The following is a 20699-nucleotide window of genomic DNA, read 5'->3' on the forward strand; positions in this document are numbered from 1 at the left end:
TCTAGAAAGTCCGGCTACTCTAGTTTCAATTTGATGTTGTTGGTGCCTACCTTGAAATTTAGCTGTTTATTCCAAGGGTGATCTTATGGCGGTCTGGAAGTATAAAAACGAGTTTATTTTGAAGGAAACAAGTTAGACAACACACTGTTGTTTTTCTTATCAAGGTACAGTCTGGTTTCTTGGTTCTCGGCGAAATTTCCTGCTTCCAATTCCTTTCGACCATCTTGTGGGTAATCCTGCTTTAGCTGATCCTTGGGTGTTGTAATAAACCCCTCGCTAGCTCGTTGTCTTGGTGCCCTCCTCCTAAGTGTTTCTTCAAGATGAATGTTAATGGGATTGTGGATAAGCTTTAGACTACAGGGGGAATAGGTGGTTTACTAAGGATGAACATGGCACGGTTGGACCTTTTCTGAAAGTGTTGGTTCGGGCCCTCCAATTTTGGCAAAATTGTTGGCTATCAAAGTCGGTTTATAGTTCTTCATGAATTCAGATTGGAGCTGAAGAGGAAGACTTATTTTGGAGAGTAATTGCAGCAAAGCCTTAGATTGGATCAAGACTCTGGGTTCTTGTCATGCTTTATTTATTTTGTTAGGAAGGAAATTGGGTCTTTGGTAGTAGATAAGAATGTTATTGTAAGGCATGTCAAAAGAGTTGTTAATTGTGAGGCGATGAATTAGCTAAAGATAGGAATTGGATGAGCTTGTGTTTTTGGTTTTCTAGGTTTTTTTTTTCTGTAAGGTGGTGTTGTACTGAACATTTTGTGTTTTTTTCTTGGTTGGTAATAAAATTTTGACGCACTCTTTTCCTCCTTCCAACGTGTTGAGATACCTCAGTACTTTGACGATTATGAAGGGGGTTTTTACGAGGCCTCCCTTTCTTATAAAAAAAATAATATGCAATTATAAGGCAAACTCTCCACAAATAATTAGTTGTTTTTGCAACTCGGAATAACTTAACAACTAGCTTACAAGCAAAGTTGAAGATTGTTAACTTATCATGTTTATAAGTAATAGTTACTACATCTATAACAATAATATCAAGTTTTCATCAAGAACAGCAAAATAGTAGAGTATGGCGGTTACAGTACAAATACTTGCCTGATCCCAGCATTTCAAGGATATCGTATCTGCATCTGCAGCAAACCAGCTTCCATTCGACATATGTACCACGGCATCACTCATAGGCAAGTCCTTCTTGTCTATAAAAATATGATATGTCAAATTGTTAATGACACAAAGTAAAGCCTGGTTTATAAATAAGGCGGTGAGATAGGGATGCCAAATACAAATACCTTAACTCAGGGTGCCTATCTAACACAATTGATATTGCTTGATGGACTGACATGTCTTTGGAGTGTTCATCCCTTACTTTCTCGGTCTAGAGGAATAAAAAGAAAGGATTCTCTCATGACATTAGAATACTCACTAATAGCAAAGATAAACTCTGGTCATGTATTTAATACAATACCTTTTTGAGTATTCTCTTGAATACATCTCCAGCTGCAACAACCATCTCTTGAGGAACTTTACGGCCATCCATATCAAAAAGTGTATAACTGATAAAAGTAAATTTAGATCATTACAAAAAAGATCAAGATAGTTCTAGCTATAACGATGGAAGCTATGGCTGCATGTTGGTTTTCATGCTGTACATAGAGAGTAACCCATGATTACATGTTAAACTATCACCTTTGGTTACTAGTAACCAACACATTCAGAAATACTAACACGTGATACAAAAGCATAAATTTGAGACTAATAAGAAATTAGAATGACCAACTGTTTTAACATGTTGGTTTTCATGCTGTACATAGAGATGTAATCCATGAAAGAACTATTACATGTTAAAACTATCATCTTTGGTTACTAGTAACTAATTAATACATTCAGAAAGTACTAATATGTGATACAAAGTATAAATTGAGACTAAATAAGAGATTACAATGGCCTACTGTTTAAAGGGAATAAAAGAAAAGAGAGATGAATTAGGAACCAACACCACTACCAATCGATGAAGGCCATGGGCAACATGAGAAGAAAAAAAATCAAAAGAAGGGCACAGTATTGGTATAACCGATATTGTCGTTTATCAGAAAGAACCACGCGTGATATCGAAAGCATTTGGAAACATACAAGTAGAACGTCATGAGAGATTACCTTCCAAATCATGGTCATAACACAGAGTTGTCATCACTAGTACGGTACAGTTTAAGACCCAGAGAGCAATTAAGGAGCTAAGGGATTCTCATTGCACACCCCGTGTAGCCTGAAATATTAAATGATAATTACAGATAATCCATAGATTCGTTATTTCATATTAGCTTCTTCAAACTTGGATCTTGGCAAATAAAATATAACCGACATCGAGAAATATGATTTGATGCTAGTAAAGAATACTCGATAACACTATTTAGTCAATTTAATCCTTCCATGGTTCACATTAGTGGCCAATTTCAGATCATCTCAAGCAATTTGCGAACAATTTAAACCAAAAACCTCGCATCTAGACAGAAGATGAAATCTAACGTTTCCCAGGTTTCATTCAATTAGAATTATGGAGAAACATCAAGATCTAAAGCTGTTGAAGAAGAGATGGCTTACCATGAGCTCCCATATCCACAGGGCAACCAAAAGTGTAATCGGTATGGATGCGGCCACCAAGTCTTTGTCGCGATTCCAGCAGGATTACCTGATGGAAAATATCATCAATTAAACAGAAAATAACAACGATAACATTAAAGCAACAACGATAATATAGAATTATACTTTGAAAGACGCATCATTGAGAGCACGTGCAGCAGCAAGGCCAGAAATACCACCTCCGATCACAATTACAGAAGGAACAGCGGGCTCCTCTGCCTATCAATACCTGATATATATATATATATATACAAACATATATAAAGAATTGAGCGTAGAACTCGTAAATCAAAATCAAATAAGCTGTGGATGATCAGAAACCGATTAATAACCTTGATAACGAAGCAGATCCATGGATTAGAAAAGAATATTTAAGGGTGTATAGGAGTGAGGAAATTAGAAATCAACGTGAAAGAATGGAAAGAAGGGAGATTAAGATGCCGGCAATGAAGCGGCTGAGATTGGAGGAGGAAGAGGAGCAACACGGCTTGTTCAAGGCGTTCATAAGGAAGTGGAAGGGTACCCAGAGGTTGGGACTGGCATAGATTATGGTTATATTATTATACAGTAACAGACAGAGGGCGAAGCTGGTGGAATAGGGAAGCCAATGGCGACGGAAACGGCGACGGAGACGGCGGATTTCTCCTTTATCTTCCTTCCACGAAGACTAAAGCAAATTTATCTCTTCCTCGCACAAATACCCCACAGCTAGACCATAAAACGATATATAGTACAAGTAGTCCCCGTGATGATCATTGAAGGGTTGTTTTGCAATAAATACAAATTTGAGGACCTCACGGCAAGTTACTAACAATAAATAAATAAGTCAAGGGATGAGATTATTGAGGGTAGTTTTGTAAAGAAACTTGAGCTGTTAAAGTATTTCTCATCCCATTTAATTCTATAAAGGTAAATTATTTAAAAAACTAAGTCCAGTCAATATAATATTTATCTATTTTATATACTTACTAAAAATTTTCTATTGTACTTTGGTAACTATTTTATATTTTTAAATTATAATTTATTGAACTTATATATTCAGTGACATATATTCTGATTTATATATGTTTATTATAGTTTTCATAATATTATTAATAATTTGATTTAATTTTATAAAAAAAACTGTATAATAAATCCTCGAGTCAAGGAAAATATTTTAAACTTTAAATCGAACTTATAAACTAAATGAAATTTGAGACAACTCGAATATTTTACACTTTAGAATTAAATCTCGTCCTACTGTCATTACAACTAATATAAATTATTAAAATGCACAATCAACGAACGAATAATTAAATATATTTAAATTCAAATCAAAATAAATTTAGAAAAACTCATAGGTAAAGATTTTAATTTAAATACTTAAACTCGTAATCTCAGTCTTTATAATACAATTGTATACTTATCGAATAATTATTAATACATTTTATATTTTTCATAATATTTTATTTAACTATAATAATTTATTATTATTATGAGTTAGAAGGTTTATTTTCCTTTTTTATTTTTTTTTTGTAGATATCAGACAACTTATTGATAATACATAAGATAACATTCAGCCCTCGTGATACTCATTTAGCGACATCACATGTTGATATTATACTTTTACTAGTATTTCGTGTTGTAATTTTATTTTAAGGTTTGTTTATATATATATATTTAATGTTAATAATTTGTAGGATGCAAAACCTTATATAGTTTATTATATTAAAATGAAACACATAAAAATGAATTTTAATTAAAATAAAAGTTAAAAAAAATAATACACGTACAATTAGGGATGGATACGGGATCTGAATCTCATCTGATTGGGTCGATTTTTTTTAAATCGACTTTGGGTCAAGTTTTTTCAGACGATATATTCGGATCGGGTTGAGTTCGATTTTAGGGTGAAAAATATCCGACCTAAAAAATAATTTAAATTTAACTTATATATTTAGGGATATTATGAAATAACCCTTTATATATATATATATTTCAATTAGATCCCTATTTTTATTGAATAAAAACAATGTATGTACGTATGTATATATATATATGTATGTATGTATGTATGTATGTATCAGGTCGGCTCGAGTCGGATCGAATTCAGATTTTTTATCAAAAAGTTGGGTCGATTTCTAGTCGAATAAAGTCAACTTTAATTTTGGATCGGTATGTTGGGATGGATGATATGGATGTTCGGATCGATTCAACCGAAACCCGACCCGAATCCCACCTATGTCAGTCCCAACATATAATATTTTAACTAAAACATAAATTTTTATTTTAAAATCTTATCAACAACTAATTATTTTAATACATGAGATTCAAATACAAGATCTCTCATCAACGTTTATAAATTTGATTTAGATTAATTAATAACGAGACTTAAATTACATAATCCAAGCAGAATCTATGAAATTGAGCTCAATTCGACTCGAAAACTCGCGAGCTTAAAATTTTCAAGTTCGACTCGAACTCGAAATCCTGGACTGAAGCTCGTGAGCAGCTCGAAATGAAAAAAAATTCTTAAACTTAACTCGATTGAAGCCTCAAACTCAAACTCGGACATGAACCTTAAATACATGAATCTTACTGTATTTTTAAAAAAATCAATACATAAATATTAATATTATTAATTTAGTTTTTTAAATAAAATCTTAATATATTATATTTTCGAGTTGCTCACGAGCTTTTCGAGTCGAATATCGAATAACTCGTTTCAGCTCATTAAGAACTCGAGTCGAGCTCGAGCTCGAGTTAAGTCCATTCGATTCGATTATTTATCAAGCCTTGATTAAATTGATCTCGAATAACTCATAATTTATCTCGTCTCATTTACTACCCTAAACCAGACAGGCAGGTCGGTCGGGACTATTAAGCCCTTTCACATGCACGGACGGTTGCTGCTGGATGGGCCAAAGCAGGAGGATGTTTTTATCGTTGTATTTTATGTCACCCTGCCGACATTTTTACTACTTTTGACGTAAGATATTTATTGTTTCCTTCTAATAAAGTCATCTTTTAAAGTTCGAATATCCAATTTCCCCCTTAAAGTCTTTTTTTTTAATTTAATTAATCAGCACTTCCTATGTCTTATTTTTTTATGTCGCACTCCCGATTTCAGGATTTTATCTTAATTAATTTAAATTAATTTACGTTATATATTTGATTTTAGTAGACAAGTCTTTTAATAATGATTTTTTTACATACATAAAGACTCAAACTTTAGTACTATTTAAGCGATATTAAGTTGTTTACCACTTGAATCAACCTGTTGATGTACTTCCTATGTCTTATTACTCCTTCAATTTTTAAAATTATCCCATTTAAATATCATATTAGAAAATTTAACAAACAACAATACTTATATTTCTTTTTTACCCTTATATATCTCATTTCTTTTACATTTATTAAAATAAATTAATCAAATTCATCTATCACTTTTTACGAATAATTCTTACCTTCTAAAGTTATGTACATAAATAATATAGGACATAAATTATAATTTTAAATTTTATTTATTTATTTTTAAATAATCTAAGATAATTATAATTTGGTGTGTTTAACTTTTTTTAATTAATGATATTTAAAAGAGTCCTAATCTCAAATCCCTAGAACGAAGACTGGAACGTTTGATAATATTCGGCGGATTTGTCCAAAATTTTATTAAATTATTTTTTAGATAAAAATATCACAGATAAAATAAAGGTGCGATATTGCACTTTTAGACAAGTGGGGCTGACACATAAGCACATCATAATGGCAGCCTCAGATCAATCTCTCCGACCCATACCCCCTTTGGGATAAATCTATGTATAGTCCCTCAATTTAATAAATTTATGAAATTAGTCTCTAACTTTTATTCCCACAATCCTTCTTTTTTTTTTTACTTTGATCCATGAAGTTAAATTTTGTTAAAATGTGATGACATGGAACTCTGAGATTAATATTTCCAAATATATACTTCTATTTTATATCTTAATTTTTTTATGAGACGACATGACATAGTTGTAGAATGTCATATTATCGTATAAAAATTACATCGTAATTATCAAATTAAAATTTTTCAAAATTCTAGACTTGCGTTTAAAAAAAATCCAACATTAAGAAAAAAATATTGAATTTTAAACATTAATGTCACCTTTGGTATATAAATAGCAGTATAAGAAAAACGTTTAATATATATTAGTTGTAAACAGCTGTGGATCCACAACAAATTCAGTGTGTGCATGTGTTTAATGATGTATTTGAGTTATTGTATCTGTCTTAAAATTTTATTTATGTATATTTATATAAAAATTTGTATTATTAATATGTATGTTTATCTTAAAAAATATTTCTAAATTCATCATTGATTATAAAATAATTTTATTTAATATAAAGGAAAATCTCTATTAAACTAAATTCCAAGTTAGGAATATGAGTAAAAACTCAGATAAAAACTAATATATAATCAAAATAAGAAACATGTTATTTTATTTGTTCTAATTAAACCATATAAATGATTAAAAATTATCCGACGAATGTAAATTATTGATAAAACAGAGGAAGGTGTTTGAAGGAGAATCCGGAATATTCGAAAAGTGGTGTTATCAAGAGGGGACCGCACTGGATCTTGTCCGGAGCCGTAGTGTTGTTGCTGATTACGTGGGATCAGCTCGAAGCTGCCGACCAGCTTCGTATCCGGTTCATGCACGGCATCTCCAAGATGGTCAAAACCGACTGCTGCTCTTACTTAATCATATGCAAGTAGAGACACACGCAGAAATTCTGAAGACAAAAAAGCCACCCAAGTAAACGGTGCATTTAAGGAACAAGAAAAATCGAAGGATCTTTAAGAATATTGGATTTACATAATGCACACGGCTTAAATACTAAAGTAAGTATATAAATTATATCGTTTTTCTCAAATAGGTGTTTAAATTATTTTTTGACTCTTCCAAATGTTTAATGTTATAAATGTTACACATTTAGATGCTTGGGCCATCAACAGCGTTAATTTCTGCCTTTAAGTGACACGTGTCATAAATTGATTTTTTTGATTTTTTTTTAAAAAAATTAAAAAAGCATTATATTTATAAAAAAAACCTAATTTCTCTTAAATTATAAAATAACCCCAAAATCCCTAAATTCCCTAAATCCTAACCTTAACTCTCACTGCCTTTTTTGGCCACAACAACCACTGCCGACATAGCCCCTACAATCCTCCTAGTCATACACCATCGTAGTTGTCACCGATTGGTCGTCAAAATAGCGTGTGTCATAATTTCCAACCTAGGTTCCAAATAATATAAAATGTCAATCCGTCGTCGATCGAACATCGAACGATCACAATTTCATAGGGATTTTGGTTGGCGGGAGGAGAGGAGGTCGGGTGGAGCTTCACCGACGGCAAAAGGAGGCAGTCGACATAGGTTTAGGGGTTGAAATGAATGTTTTCAAAGTTTTGAGTTTATTTTCAAAATTTATGTTTTCTTTTTAAAATATATATAATTTTAATTTTAAATAAATTTACTTGAGTGTAACACGTCACTTAACGGAAAAATTAACGCCGTTGATGATCCGGGCACCTAAATGGGTAACATTTGTAAAGTTAAGCACTTAGATGAGTTAAAATATAGTTTAGATACCTATTTAGAAAAAGCGGTATAGGTTAAATACTTATTTTGGTATTAAGCAATTCATAATTACAAGTATTATAGCATTTGAGGGGGTTTGGGATGTTTTAAGGAATGAAAATGGGTTTTTTTTGGGCCATTAGGCCATGCAGAAAAATTAATTGGTCCAATAGATTAGTTCAGAATTTATTTCGTAATTTACGACAAATGCTACAATACATAGTAAACTCATCATGTCGACATCATAAGTTATAATAAAAATATATTTTATTAAAATCCATCAATTCGATATGACAAATTCCAAGTCAACGTAATAAATGTAATAGATCCCTAAATAACTTGCTTTGTGTTATTTTGGGCTAAATAATTAACTCGCCTATAATATTGGGTCAATTTTGTCATGGATAATGGTATGACTCAACCCTTAAATCTAGGGATGAGCATAAAATTCGGATCTGACGGGTTTTGACATGCTTGATTTTATAGGGTTGATTTTTTATTTTAAAAAAAACATATTTGGATCAAGTTTTAAGACAGAGGTCATCGGGTTCGGGTCGAGTTAGATCGGATTTTAAGAGAGGGGTCATCAATTGCAGGTTGAGTTCAGATTATACATTAAAATGTATATATTAAATAATATATATATATATATATATATATATTATTTAATATATTTATAAAATTTCCACACTATATATAATATATTAGAGTTTCAGCTTTTTTCCCATTTCCATTTTCATTTCCACTTTTTTCCCTGCCGCCTGCCTTTCTAATCTTCTTCTCCAACATTTTTTCTCTCAACACTTCTATATTCATGTGCTCTGTGCATGTTTCTTGTTGTGCTTTATTTCATTTTTCATCTTGCTTTTTCCTTTTCTTTCTTCTATCTTTTAACCATTACTTTCACGAAATCTCAAATACGTGCAGTTGGCTAGCGAGGCTTTTCGGATGTTGATGGTTGAACAAGGCCAGTCCTCGAACATGCCGCTTGTGATTGTCATAGATGACTTGGACTCTCCCACGAGTGTTCGGCTAGGGGAGTTGGAGTACGAGGAGTTGATCCACAATGGGAATCCGGGATTCGTCCCCGTTGAAGTCCATGACGAGTGGGATCCTATCGCACTCAATTACACGTCCGGAACCACAACGGAACCGAAAGGGGTGGTCTACAGCCACAGAGGGGCGTATCTGAGCACTTTAAGCTTGATTTTAGGGTGGGAAATGAGGAATGAGACGGTCTATCTATGGTCGCTCCCCATGTTCCATTGAAACGGTTGGACCTTCTCATGGGGCGTTGCGCCCCGAGGTGGGACTAACGTATGCATACGCAACCCCTCTGCATACGATATGTATCGAAGTATAGCAACTCACAAAGTGACCCACATGTACTGCGCGCCCATCGTGTTCAATATCCTCCTCGAGGCCAAACCGGACGAGCGCCGTGAGATTTCTTCTACCGTCCAAGTCCTCAGCGGTGGTGCGCCCCCTCCGGCGTTATTGCTCGAGAAAATTGAACACCTCGGATTCCACATAACGCACGCTTACGGTATGACGGAAGCCACCGGCCCGGCTTTAGTTTGCGAGTGGCAAGCCAAGTGGAACCATTTGTCCAGCGAACGTAAAGCGAAACTGAAAGCACGACAAGGGATCAGCGTACTGACTTTGGAAGATGTGGACGTGAAAGACATGGAAAGCGTCCCGCACGATGGAAAAACCATAGGCGAAATCTTGTTGCGTGGAAGCAGCATAAGGAAAGGGTATCTCAAAGACCAAGATGCGACCTCTAAAGCCTTCAGAAACGGATGGTTCTTCACCGGCGATGTAGGAGTCATACACCCGGACGGATACCTCGAAATAAAGGACCACCAACTCCAGCGGCGAAAACATCAGCAGCGTGGAGCTCGAATCGGCTCTGTACAAACACCCCAGGGTTCTAGAGGCCGCAGTGGTGGCAATGCCGCACCATCGGTGGGGGGAGAGCCCTTGCGCTTTAATATCGGCGCGAGAGAACGAGAGTGGAGAAACGGAGGATGTGAGGGAAGCAGATACCATAGCTTACTGCCGGAGAAACCTGCCGCATTTCATGGTGCCGAAGTAGGTGAAGTTTCTGTCGCAGCTGCCCAAGACTTCGACGGGGAAAGTACAGAAATTTCAGCTGAGATCTATGGCCAAAAGTTTCCAACTTACAGAAAAGAAGTCTACGCCAGTGAATAAGGAAATTCCAGAATACCAGGGGTTCCACAGCACGAGCAGGTTCTGGCATTGTCACGCCTTTGAAACTCAAATTATTATATTTGCTTACAGTCCAAGCCACTAATGTTGGAATATATGTGCGAGTCGGTGTATAGACTATAGAGCCTACTCAATATTCCCAAAGTCGGTAATTAATGTTGAGAAACCAAACGAAATAATGCGAATCTAAAACCTATCATTATTGAGGATAATATAAGATTGTTCGAACCAAACACATCTATAAAATTAAAACATTACAATTAAAATCAAGATAAACTTGTGTTCAACTATGGAGAAGGCATCAGCTTCCTTTCTTAAGCTTTCAACCTTTTCCAGTTGACGACTATAAGTTAAATTACACAAATTGGGGTCAGCAGATCCATCAGCACAACAATGTACATAAAACCAAGGAAACAGAGAAAAAGATTCCCATTTTTTTCCAAAGCAACCCAAATTCATTCCAACTACTAGCCTTGGCCTTGATCAACAAACACTTTTGTCTCTGACTGTCCTTTGAAGTATTGAATCCATCCCCCAAATTCTCATTCACGGCATCTTCTTCTTCTTCCACCTCGATATAAAAGAGAAGCACAAGCATGCAAAGGAAGGCACTTAAAGCTTTCTTGCATCGCTTTGTGATGGCCATGATTCCCTTGCACTTCCCTTGGGCAAATGCATTTTGGTGTGTTGTTACCACAGCGAAAAGCAAGCTGGTTGCTGTCATTTCATTTTTGTGAACTTTGACTGTTTGATGGCACCGTGTGGTGGAACAATGTGTTGGCAACTTGACGAGTGGAAATGAACATCCCTTGGTTAACTTTTATGTCTTCGACGACCTCGAAGCTCGGTGAGCTCGTGAGGTCATCCATTGCGCCTTCATCCAGAAAGTGATCGCTCGGCTCATCGTCGTCGATGAATCCTCGTGTGAAATCTTCGATTTCTGCATTGTTGATCCCGGTGTCATCGAATTCAGTACTTTTATAATCATGTCCACTTCCTCCATGTAAAAAGAAATAGAACTTATAACTATGAGAAAGGAACACAAAAGACTAGGCACATATGACTGAATTTGTGGTATACGTACCTTGAATGCCATTGTCTTCATTCCTTGCAGAACTCAAATATTTTCAATTGGGATAACCTTGTTTTCTTCCATAAAACAATACTGTGATTCCGATCAAATGAAATGAATAAACAAGAATTGTGCGTCAAATTAGAAAGGTTAACTTTTGATTTTAGTATAAGGACTAAATCTAAAAGTTGAGCACAGTAGAGGGACCAAAACTATAATTAAACCAATTATAAACTCTTTTAGGAAGAGTTACCTGCTCAAGATCTTTGCTCGACATTCCCACCCATCTCAAATTCTCAGCCATTCTCTCCTCACTTATGTCCATCGACCTTGTGATGGATTCTTCCAAAGGTTTATGCATGTATGGTAGATGCCTCATGTACATGCCATTGGAAGTCATGAAAGTGAAATCCTTGGCATCATTGCTAGAATTAGCTCCCCAAGCATCTCCGAGGCCGGAGGTCGGATTTATTAGTTCGTGAGAAACATGTGCAACCGAAAGAATCTCCTCCAAGATATCGGTTTCGTGTTGGCTTTCATGCGTTGGACCCGTAGTCATCAGCTTATAGTTGGTGATCAGTCCACCATGAGGGTAATCTTCCACCTCCAATGGAGGCAATGCCATCCGGTGTTGTAGCCTTGCACATTCTAGTGCCACATCTACCTGCATAAGAATTATATAAAATTATCGGGTCAAATTACATGACTTTAAAATTGACAGTGATTAAATTTAAAAAGTTTGTGAACATGGTTTAATTTCATTGATTTCAAAACTATATTGTTTACCTTAGATGGATGATAGGGTAAGGTCTCGTGGTTAGGAAATCCAAATGCATCTTGGGACAAGGATTGCATCCATTTAAAATCGTTGGCATCGCGGATGTCGATAGATGGTCGACCGAGAACACTAGACGAACATGTATCAACCGGTATCGGGAACTCGGAGATCTCTTCACACCTGCCCTTGGAATACAATTCGAGGCTCGATGAATATTCGCAGGCAATCGAATTCGAGGTCGAAACATGTTGGTAATGCTCCCAGGCAATCTTGGGGGCAATTGCAGTTTTCTTGAACACACGGCAAAGGGCATAAGCATCCTGCAGGAGGAAACCAATAGAGTGATCTCATGCGATTGCATGTATGACCAAAACAAAGCGTCAAGAGTTGTGGAAACGATGAGGTTACCTGCAAGCCTAGCGATGCTGATTCACATTCTCTTTCGTCGAGACGATACCCGTGCATGACCCAATTTGATCGAGTGCCGTGGGGTGCTCGGCCTCGGTAGTAAACCAGGGTTTTCTTCATCCCCACGGCACGTGTTTGGGAGTTCACTTTCCTGTCTTTCCCAGTGGCTTTCCAGTACCCGGATTTTGTTGCTCGATTAGTCCTTGATCCATTGGGGTACTTACGATCTCGAGGGCTGAAAAAGTACCATTCCATATCTTTGCTAGGTAACAAGGATCTTCCTGCAAATTTAATCTTTCATCATATATCCAATCTATTGATCACTGTGCACATTATTCTCACGTCTCACAGTTACCAAAGAGTCCTAAAGTATTTTCATTCTCCGACACCAACAAATTTTCCAAAGACATGAGAGAACATCTGTGAAAGATGAACCATGAATTTGTAACATATATCGGAAAATCACGACTAATTGACATGACTTACGACAAACTTACTGACCAACCAGAGTTATATCTACCTCCACTTGAACATATTCATTTAGCCTACTAATTTACGGATAGCAATTATGATTCTATGACTAACAAATACATTGAGAATCAATATAAAATTTTTCGAGTATATCCGAGAGAGGAGATGCGACGATCGATCGATTTTTTATCGATCGACACTTCATTGAAATAGACAATGTTGACGTCAACCGACGATCGATTTTTTATCGATCGACACTTCATTTAAATCAAAAGAGTAGATAGTTATAACCGTCACAACCTAATTAATTTCATCAATAATATTAAGATTTTAATTTTTTAATCTTATCTGATCATTCGTTCCGTTACATTAATTAGTAATTGGTTAAAAAAAAGGGGGAAAATGAATACCTGGTAACTCCCAAGGCTCGCACTTGTAGAGATCGACTTCAGGGATGATCTCCAATTCAATTTTGCGGCCGTTGATCTTGTTCTTCAGATAATAAACAATAAGCTCCTCGTCTGTTGGATGGAACCTAAAGCCAGGGGGTAAAGAAACAGCACTCATCGTTTCGAATTCGGAAAGCCAACTGGGTTTATCGGAAAGATTATCTCCGGCCTTGAGACTTCTGTTAAAGACGGAAGAAGACCAGGTCTTCAAAGAAGACCATACAGAGAGAGAGAGAGAGAGAGAAAGAGAAGGGTTTGAATATGAAGACAAAAAGAAGGAGAAGGAGACCGCCACACCGCCCCGTTTGGATGGCTTTTTGTAGCTTTTGATTTGATATAATCAAATGATTCCTTTTTCCTCTGCAAACAAGTCGTTGGTGTGAAGCTTTTTTGGTGGTGGGTTTGCTTTCGTTTACGATTATCCCATGCTTCATGCAGTGTGCTTTCTACGAATCTAGGCTACGTACTATCCACGTGGCGATACCCCCTTTTTTGACCATTTTAAACACCAAATATCTTGGGCCTTTGGCGACGCCTTGCTTCACCGGTTTCGCTTTCCTTTCAAGTCTATGTTTGCCCGCCACCTTCTTCACCGTTCATATTAGATAGTTCTTGGAGCTTACTTGAACCTCAAACTTTGTTCAATTTATCTATTATTTGAGTATGGCAATTTAAGTGTTTATAGGAATTTATAAATTTTATTATTAAATTCATTTTTTTGGCAAATAGATTCGGATCGCAGGGACGGAGCTCCCTTATGGCCTAAGGGGCCTCGGCTCCTATTAAAATTTATATATTCGATATAATTTTAATTTAATAATATTTTGGTTCATCTAAAAATAAATATTTAAATTTTAGAAATATAAAAATATAAAAAAATATTAAATATTTAGTCAAGTAGGGGTCAAACTAAAGAATGATAAGTCTGTGTTCTCAAACTTTTGGTCTAATTACAATTTAAGTAATTGTAAGTTTAAATATTAGACAAATTATAAGTTCTATTTTGAGTTTTGAGTTTTTTTTTATAAAAAATTTAGGATTAATACAAGTTATTATCTATACAAAAATTTTAACTATTTGACAATGAACGCTCATACCCCTACATATGTGCTTGAACTCAGGACCTCAATGATAACAACAATCCCTTAATCTCTAAGGTCGCTTAGTTCATGCTGAATTTCGAGTTTAAATACCTAATAAATCTTTATATTTTTCTTAAATAGTCTAATATTTCAGCCTCTGCCAATATTTAATTCTGGCTCCGTCCCTGCAGATGAGATTAGTGTTATAAAGGATGAGATCAAGTTCATGTTTAACTTTACTCGATTGCATATAGTAATATAAATTTCTTCTATATATTTAAAGATAATTGCTATATCTCTCTATATTTGTTTTCAATTAGGTCCATATTTTATAGATTAAAAATAAGACTTTTTATATTTATGTTAAGTCGGTCGGATCATAGCATATTTTTATCTTAAATTTTGGGTTAAATTTCTAGTTGGACGAGACCTTCCTAAATTCAGGTCGAGATCAATTCTTTTTAATATTATGGGACATGACTAGAGATAGAAAATTTAAATTACGACGTCATAACTTTAAATTATAATATATAGATAAAATTATATAAATATATAACGTGAATTTCTTTTTTTAAGTGTGTCAAATTTCTGAAAATGGTGTTATTTATTTTTATTTATGTTATATATATATATATATATATATAATTTACATAAGAATTATTTTCCTTTTAGGAATTTTAGGGTATTATTTGACACTCCTCAACCTATGCCCTGTGGTAATATTTATTCAATTTTTTTTAACTTTTCGATAATATACTTGTCGAAACCGTCTTTCGGTTGTGCCCCGGAATTGGGCTTCGACTTGAAAAATGTGGATTGGAGTCGCCACCGATCATTTATTTAAAAATAAATGGGTTGATCGGATACCCTATTTCTTACCTGATCTGCGTCTTACCGGAAATATGTCGGGCTCGGGAGTCGATTACAGCCAAGGAAGGATTAGCACCCTTGAACTGCCCTTTCGGTACTATGTAATTTCCAGTTGTCTTTAATTAAGAGAATTGAAAGTTAAATTAAAAGGTAAAACATCGATCTGAACTACTTACCCTTGACTGATTGAAATTCCCTTAACAATAAAGACGTTAAAGAACGAAAATAGAAAAAAAAAATGAAAAATAAAGGAAACAAGAATGAAGATAAAAATAGAGAAAAAAAAGGGTTAATAAGCAGAGTAAACTAAATAAATGAAATATTAATAATCTACATACAACCAACGAATAAACAAATACAATGAATAAAAAGGTGATCATCAAAGAAATAAAAACAAAGTAAAGAAAAAAGGTAATCGAATAAAAACGTTTGAAATGTACACATAATAATAATAGATATATAAATAAACTATTATAAGTATATACATATATATATATATATATATATATATATATATATATATATATATTAAAATATAATATTAAGCAAAAATAATCAATGAAGAAAAAAAAGTATACATATATAGTAATAATAACGCAAATATATATATATATATAAATTAGTAAAAAGAAGATAATAGTAATAGTTAAACTAAAAATAATATATACATATATACTAATTTGTAAAACGTAACAAAAAGTATTAATATAAAAATAAAATATGAAATGCGTATATATATATATATATAGTAATAATATTAAAAATAATAATAATAATTATTATAAAATAAAAAATAAAAACGAAGTAACATGACTAAATTGAAAGAAAACCTTGATTGAAGGTCGAATTCAAAAGAGAATGGGGTTTAAAAATCGGATTTGGGGGGTAAAATGGAAGTTTTAGGAATCAGAGGGTCACAAGGCATAGTTTACCCTTAATATAACAGAAACACGCAGCATTTAACTCAACCAAACGCTTTGAAATTCATTTCATCCTCCTCTCTCTCGCTGAAATGTCCCTTCTTCCCCTCTCTCCATCCTCTCCTCAGTTCATCGAGGATGAAGAACACAGCCGTGGGTCTCGATGAACCCAGAACACGGCCACCGTACGCCGCCTCGCCGTCACCGTTAAACGGCGCCGGCCGTCGTTCATCGGCGGCAAAACTCGCGTTTTTATATATTTTTTTTGAAATCTCGAAAGCTTTTTGGAATTCCTTTCTAAAAACAAAGATTGTTTTTCAAAAATCGACTAGAAAAAACGTAGATCTGAAATTTTTCTTTTTGAAAAACAAAGGGCCTCCCTTTCGTTCCTCGGCCGAATGGTTCTTGGTGATTCAAAAACTCAACAATAGCGGCATGCAAGCAGTGCAAGGGAACCGAATCGACAAACAAAGGTAAAAGCGATACCTTTTATTTATTTCTCTTTCGAAATTTACAAGAGATTTGCTAGTTTCCTGTGTTTTCTTGTGTACCCTCTCGTAATGCTTGTGTATCTCGTGTGTGTGAAATTGTGTGAAAATGACTGTGTATGGGCTCACGTGTAAACTCTCTCTGTAAATCTTGTGCTCTCCCTTTTCTGTGTCCTAGTTACATGTTTTTATAATGGAAATAACTAGGAGTTTCATTCCAAATGAACACTGACATCTTGTGTTGTTGGTGTGTTGGTGATGTTGAGGCGAGAAACCCGGCAGTGGACTCGGTGGGTTGTTGTCGTGGCGTTTGAATGCTTGACCAAGGGACTCGGCCGAGCATTGAGGCAACGGATGCAGCGCCGCTTGGAATGCTAGCTGGAAACCCTAGCTCGTGTGTATGTTTAGGATTTGGGTTGGACTAGGGCATCTTGTTGGGCCCCGTATAAACCGATCTTGGGCCTGACACAAAAAATAAAATAAATAAAAATAAAAATAAAATGTAAATATGTAGTATAGTTTTGCAATAATGTATATTAATCAAAAGTATATTATAAAAATAAAAGGGATGAAATTTGGTGTCTTCAGCTGCCCCTCTTTGCTCATTGTCGTGTAACGAAAATAGAGCAAAGATTAAAAGACACGAATTTCGTCCATATCGAATGCCCTATATCGTAGAGTTGAAATCCGATATCATGACTGGTTTGTCAATTTAAATCAGGAAATGACTCTCCCGTCGTGAGGTTGAGTCGAAACTGGAGAGTTCTGAGTACGAGATCCTTCGTCGTGGAGTTGAAATCGAACCCAAAGCTTTGACCAGCAGTTCCTGGATCGTCTTCTGACTCAAGATACTTCGTATCGAAGGTGAAACTTGACCGGAAGACTTTTGGTGTTACAGATGACTCCTTCGTCGTGAAGTTGGGTCAACCTGTTAGGGTATGATACCCTTCGCTGTGAAGTTGTATACGTATATAGCCCCTTCGTTGTGAAGTTGAGCCTGAGAATTGGATATCCATCGTCGTGAAGTTGGACTTGCGTTGTCTAGAGTCCAATATTCTTCGTTGTGAAGTTTGGCTCTGAGATTGGGAAGTTGTTGTTGACAAGCAGCGGTCCCTTCGTCGTGAAGTTGAACTTGCGTTGTCTGAAGTCCAATATTCTTCGTTGTGAAGTTTGGCTCTGAGATTGGGAAGTTGTTGTTGACAAGCAGCGGTCCCTTCGTCGTGAAGTTGAACTTGCGTTGTCTGAAGTCCAATATCCTTCGTTGTGAAGTTGAAATTGGCTCTGAAATTGAGAAATGTTCGTTGACAACCAGCGGTCCCTTCGTCGTGAAGTTGAACTTACGTTGTCTGGAGTCCAATATCCTTCGTTGTGAAGTTGAAATTGGCTCTGAAATTGAGAAATGTTCGTTGACAACCAGCGGTCCCTTCGTCGTGAAGTTGAACTTACGTTGTCTAGAGTCCAATATCCTTCGTTGTGAAGTTGAAATTGGCTCTGAAATTGAGAAATGTTCGTTGACAACCAGCGGTCCCTTCGTCGTGAAGTTGAACTTACGTTGTCTGGAGTCCAATATCCTTCGTTGTGAAGTTGAAATTGGCCCTGAAATTGAGAAATGTTTGTTGACAACCAGCGGTCCCTTCGTCGTGAAGTTGAACTTACGTTGTCTGGAGTCCAATATCCTTCGTTGTGAAGTTGAAATTGGCTCTGGGTAAAACCTGCAAAGATATGCATATATGTGATGTTATGGATGTCATGCTCTTAGGTATGTCTAAAATGCATATGCAACATATGTTATTCTGAGCTCTGGAGAGTAATCTCGATCTCCAGTGGCCTGTTGTTGTTGACTCTTGAGCTTGAAGTTCCGATCTCTGATCTTAAATTCTTCAAATGTTTGATGATTTTTTTTTTTTTTTTTTTGAAGATGCTCCTCAACCATCTCAAGCATGTGCATGAGCCTTGATCGGCTTCTGGGTACCTGTACTTTTCAATGAATCTTTGTACAACAATATGCGATTATCTTTCATAAAAATAAATAAACCGTTAGGTTTAAATCTAATTCAAGATGCTCAAAAGGTATTGGAGGAAAGATGGTCTTTATTCATAAGGGAGGAGAAGAACAAATAATACATGGCAAACATTCTAGAAAACGAATACACAATGATGTGTAAATGAATGTCTTAGATCTCGATAACGTGGGCACTTCTGAGTTAAAAAGCCGTTTGGTGACTTTGAATGCAGCCTTTGCCAAAGGATCTTTGAAAATGCGGCAACGTTTGGGAGGGTGCAACATTTCTCCGATTTGTTGGGTTCGTAGAAGATTCATGTGCCGGGATGTTTCCACCGTTGATATCCAAATTGCCCTTTCCGGGTTTTCAACTTGGACCCATCCTTAGTTGCAAGACGCCCTTTGCGGGTTTTCATCTTGAACCCACCTTATTTTCTCTTCTTTTTCCTCTTTTTCTTTTTTATTTAGGGCGCCCTTTCGGGTTTTCACCCTAAACGTTTTTTTTTTTTTTTTTTTTTCAACTTAGGATGCCCTCTCGGGTTTTCATTCTAAGCGAAGTATTTCTTGACTGCGTCCGAGTTAATGGGATGTGGCAGCTCAGGTCCGTCCATTTCAGCCAGGATAAGGGCTCCTCCGGAGAAAGCCTTTTTCACGACATAAGGACCTTCCCAATTTGGCGTCCATTTTCCTCGGAAATCTTTCTGGACTGGCCAAATTCTTTTTAGCACTAGATCCCCTTCACGGAATATTCTCGGGCGCACCTTTTTGTCGTGTGCTCGGATCATTCGTTTCTGATAGATTTGACCATGATGAATGGCTTTCAGTCTTTTTTCATCTATCAGATTAAGTTGATCATATCTGGATTGTGCCCACTCTGCATCATCTAGTTTGACTTCAGACAAGACCCTGAGAGACGGAATCTCGACTTCAATGGGTAGCACTGCTTCCATTCCATAGGCTAGTGAAAATGGAGTTGCCCCAGTCGATGTACGTACCGAGGTTCGATAAGCGAACAAAGCAAAAGGCAACTTCTCATGCCAGTCTTTGTAGGTTTCAGTTGTTTTCTCCACTATCTTCTTAATATTTTTGTTTGCTGCTTCTACTGCTCCGTTCATCTTTGGTCTGTAAGTAGTGGAATTGTGATGTTTTATGTTGAACTGTTCGCAAGCAGCACTCATCATCTTGTTGTTCAAGTTTGTTGCGTTATCGGTGATGATCCTTTCGGGTAGACCATACCGACATATAATTTCTCTCTTCAGAAACTTGCAAATAGTGGATTGAGTGACACTGGCGTATGATGCAGCCTCTACCCATTTCGTGAAATAATCAATTGCTACGAGAATGAAACGGTGACCATTCGAAGCCTTCGGATGGATTTGCCCGATAACGTCCATGCCCCACACAGAGAAAGGCCATGGTGACGTCATTACATGAAGCAGATGGGGTGGAACATTTATCTTGTCTCCATAAATCTGACATTTATGACATCTCCTAGCATAGTTGATGCAATCATTTTCCAGTGTGGACCAAAAATATCCGCATCTCATTATTTGTCTTGACATCATATGCCCATTTGTATGTGCTCCACAAACCCCATCATGTACTTCTTCCACTATCATTTTTGCCTCTTCAGCATCGACGCACCTTAACAGAACTTGGTTATGGCTTTTCTTGTATAAAACCTC

The 20699-nt window shown here is 35.9% G+C and overlaps 3 pseudogenes; 1 reads left to right on the plus strand and 2 right to left on the minus strand.

Moving 5' to 3' along the window:
• Nucleotides 1-1097: 1097 nt before the first annotated feature.
• LOC120209044 lies at nt 1098-2363 on the minus strand (annotated as a pseudogene).
• A 6788-nt stretch (nt 2364-9151) lies between these two features.
• On the plus strand, nt 9152-10519 carry LOC120209049 (annotated as a pseudogene).
• A 337-nt stretch (nt 10520-10856) lies between these two features.
• LOC120209050 lies at nt 10857-13882 on the minus strand (annotated as a pseudogene).
• Between the last annotated feature and the right edge of the window lie 6817 nt (nt 13883-20699).

Source organism: Hibiscus syriacus, unplaced genomic scaffold, assembly GCF_006381635.1.
Source record: "Hibiscus syriacus cultivar Baekdansim isolate YM2019G1 unplaced genomic scaffold, ASM638163v2 tig00018070_pilon, whole genome shotgun sequence".
In the NCBI taxonomy this organism is placed as follows: Eukaryota; Viridiplantae; Streptophyta; class Magnoliopsida; order Malvales; family Malvaceae; genus Hibiscus; species Hibiscus syriacus.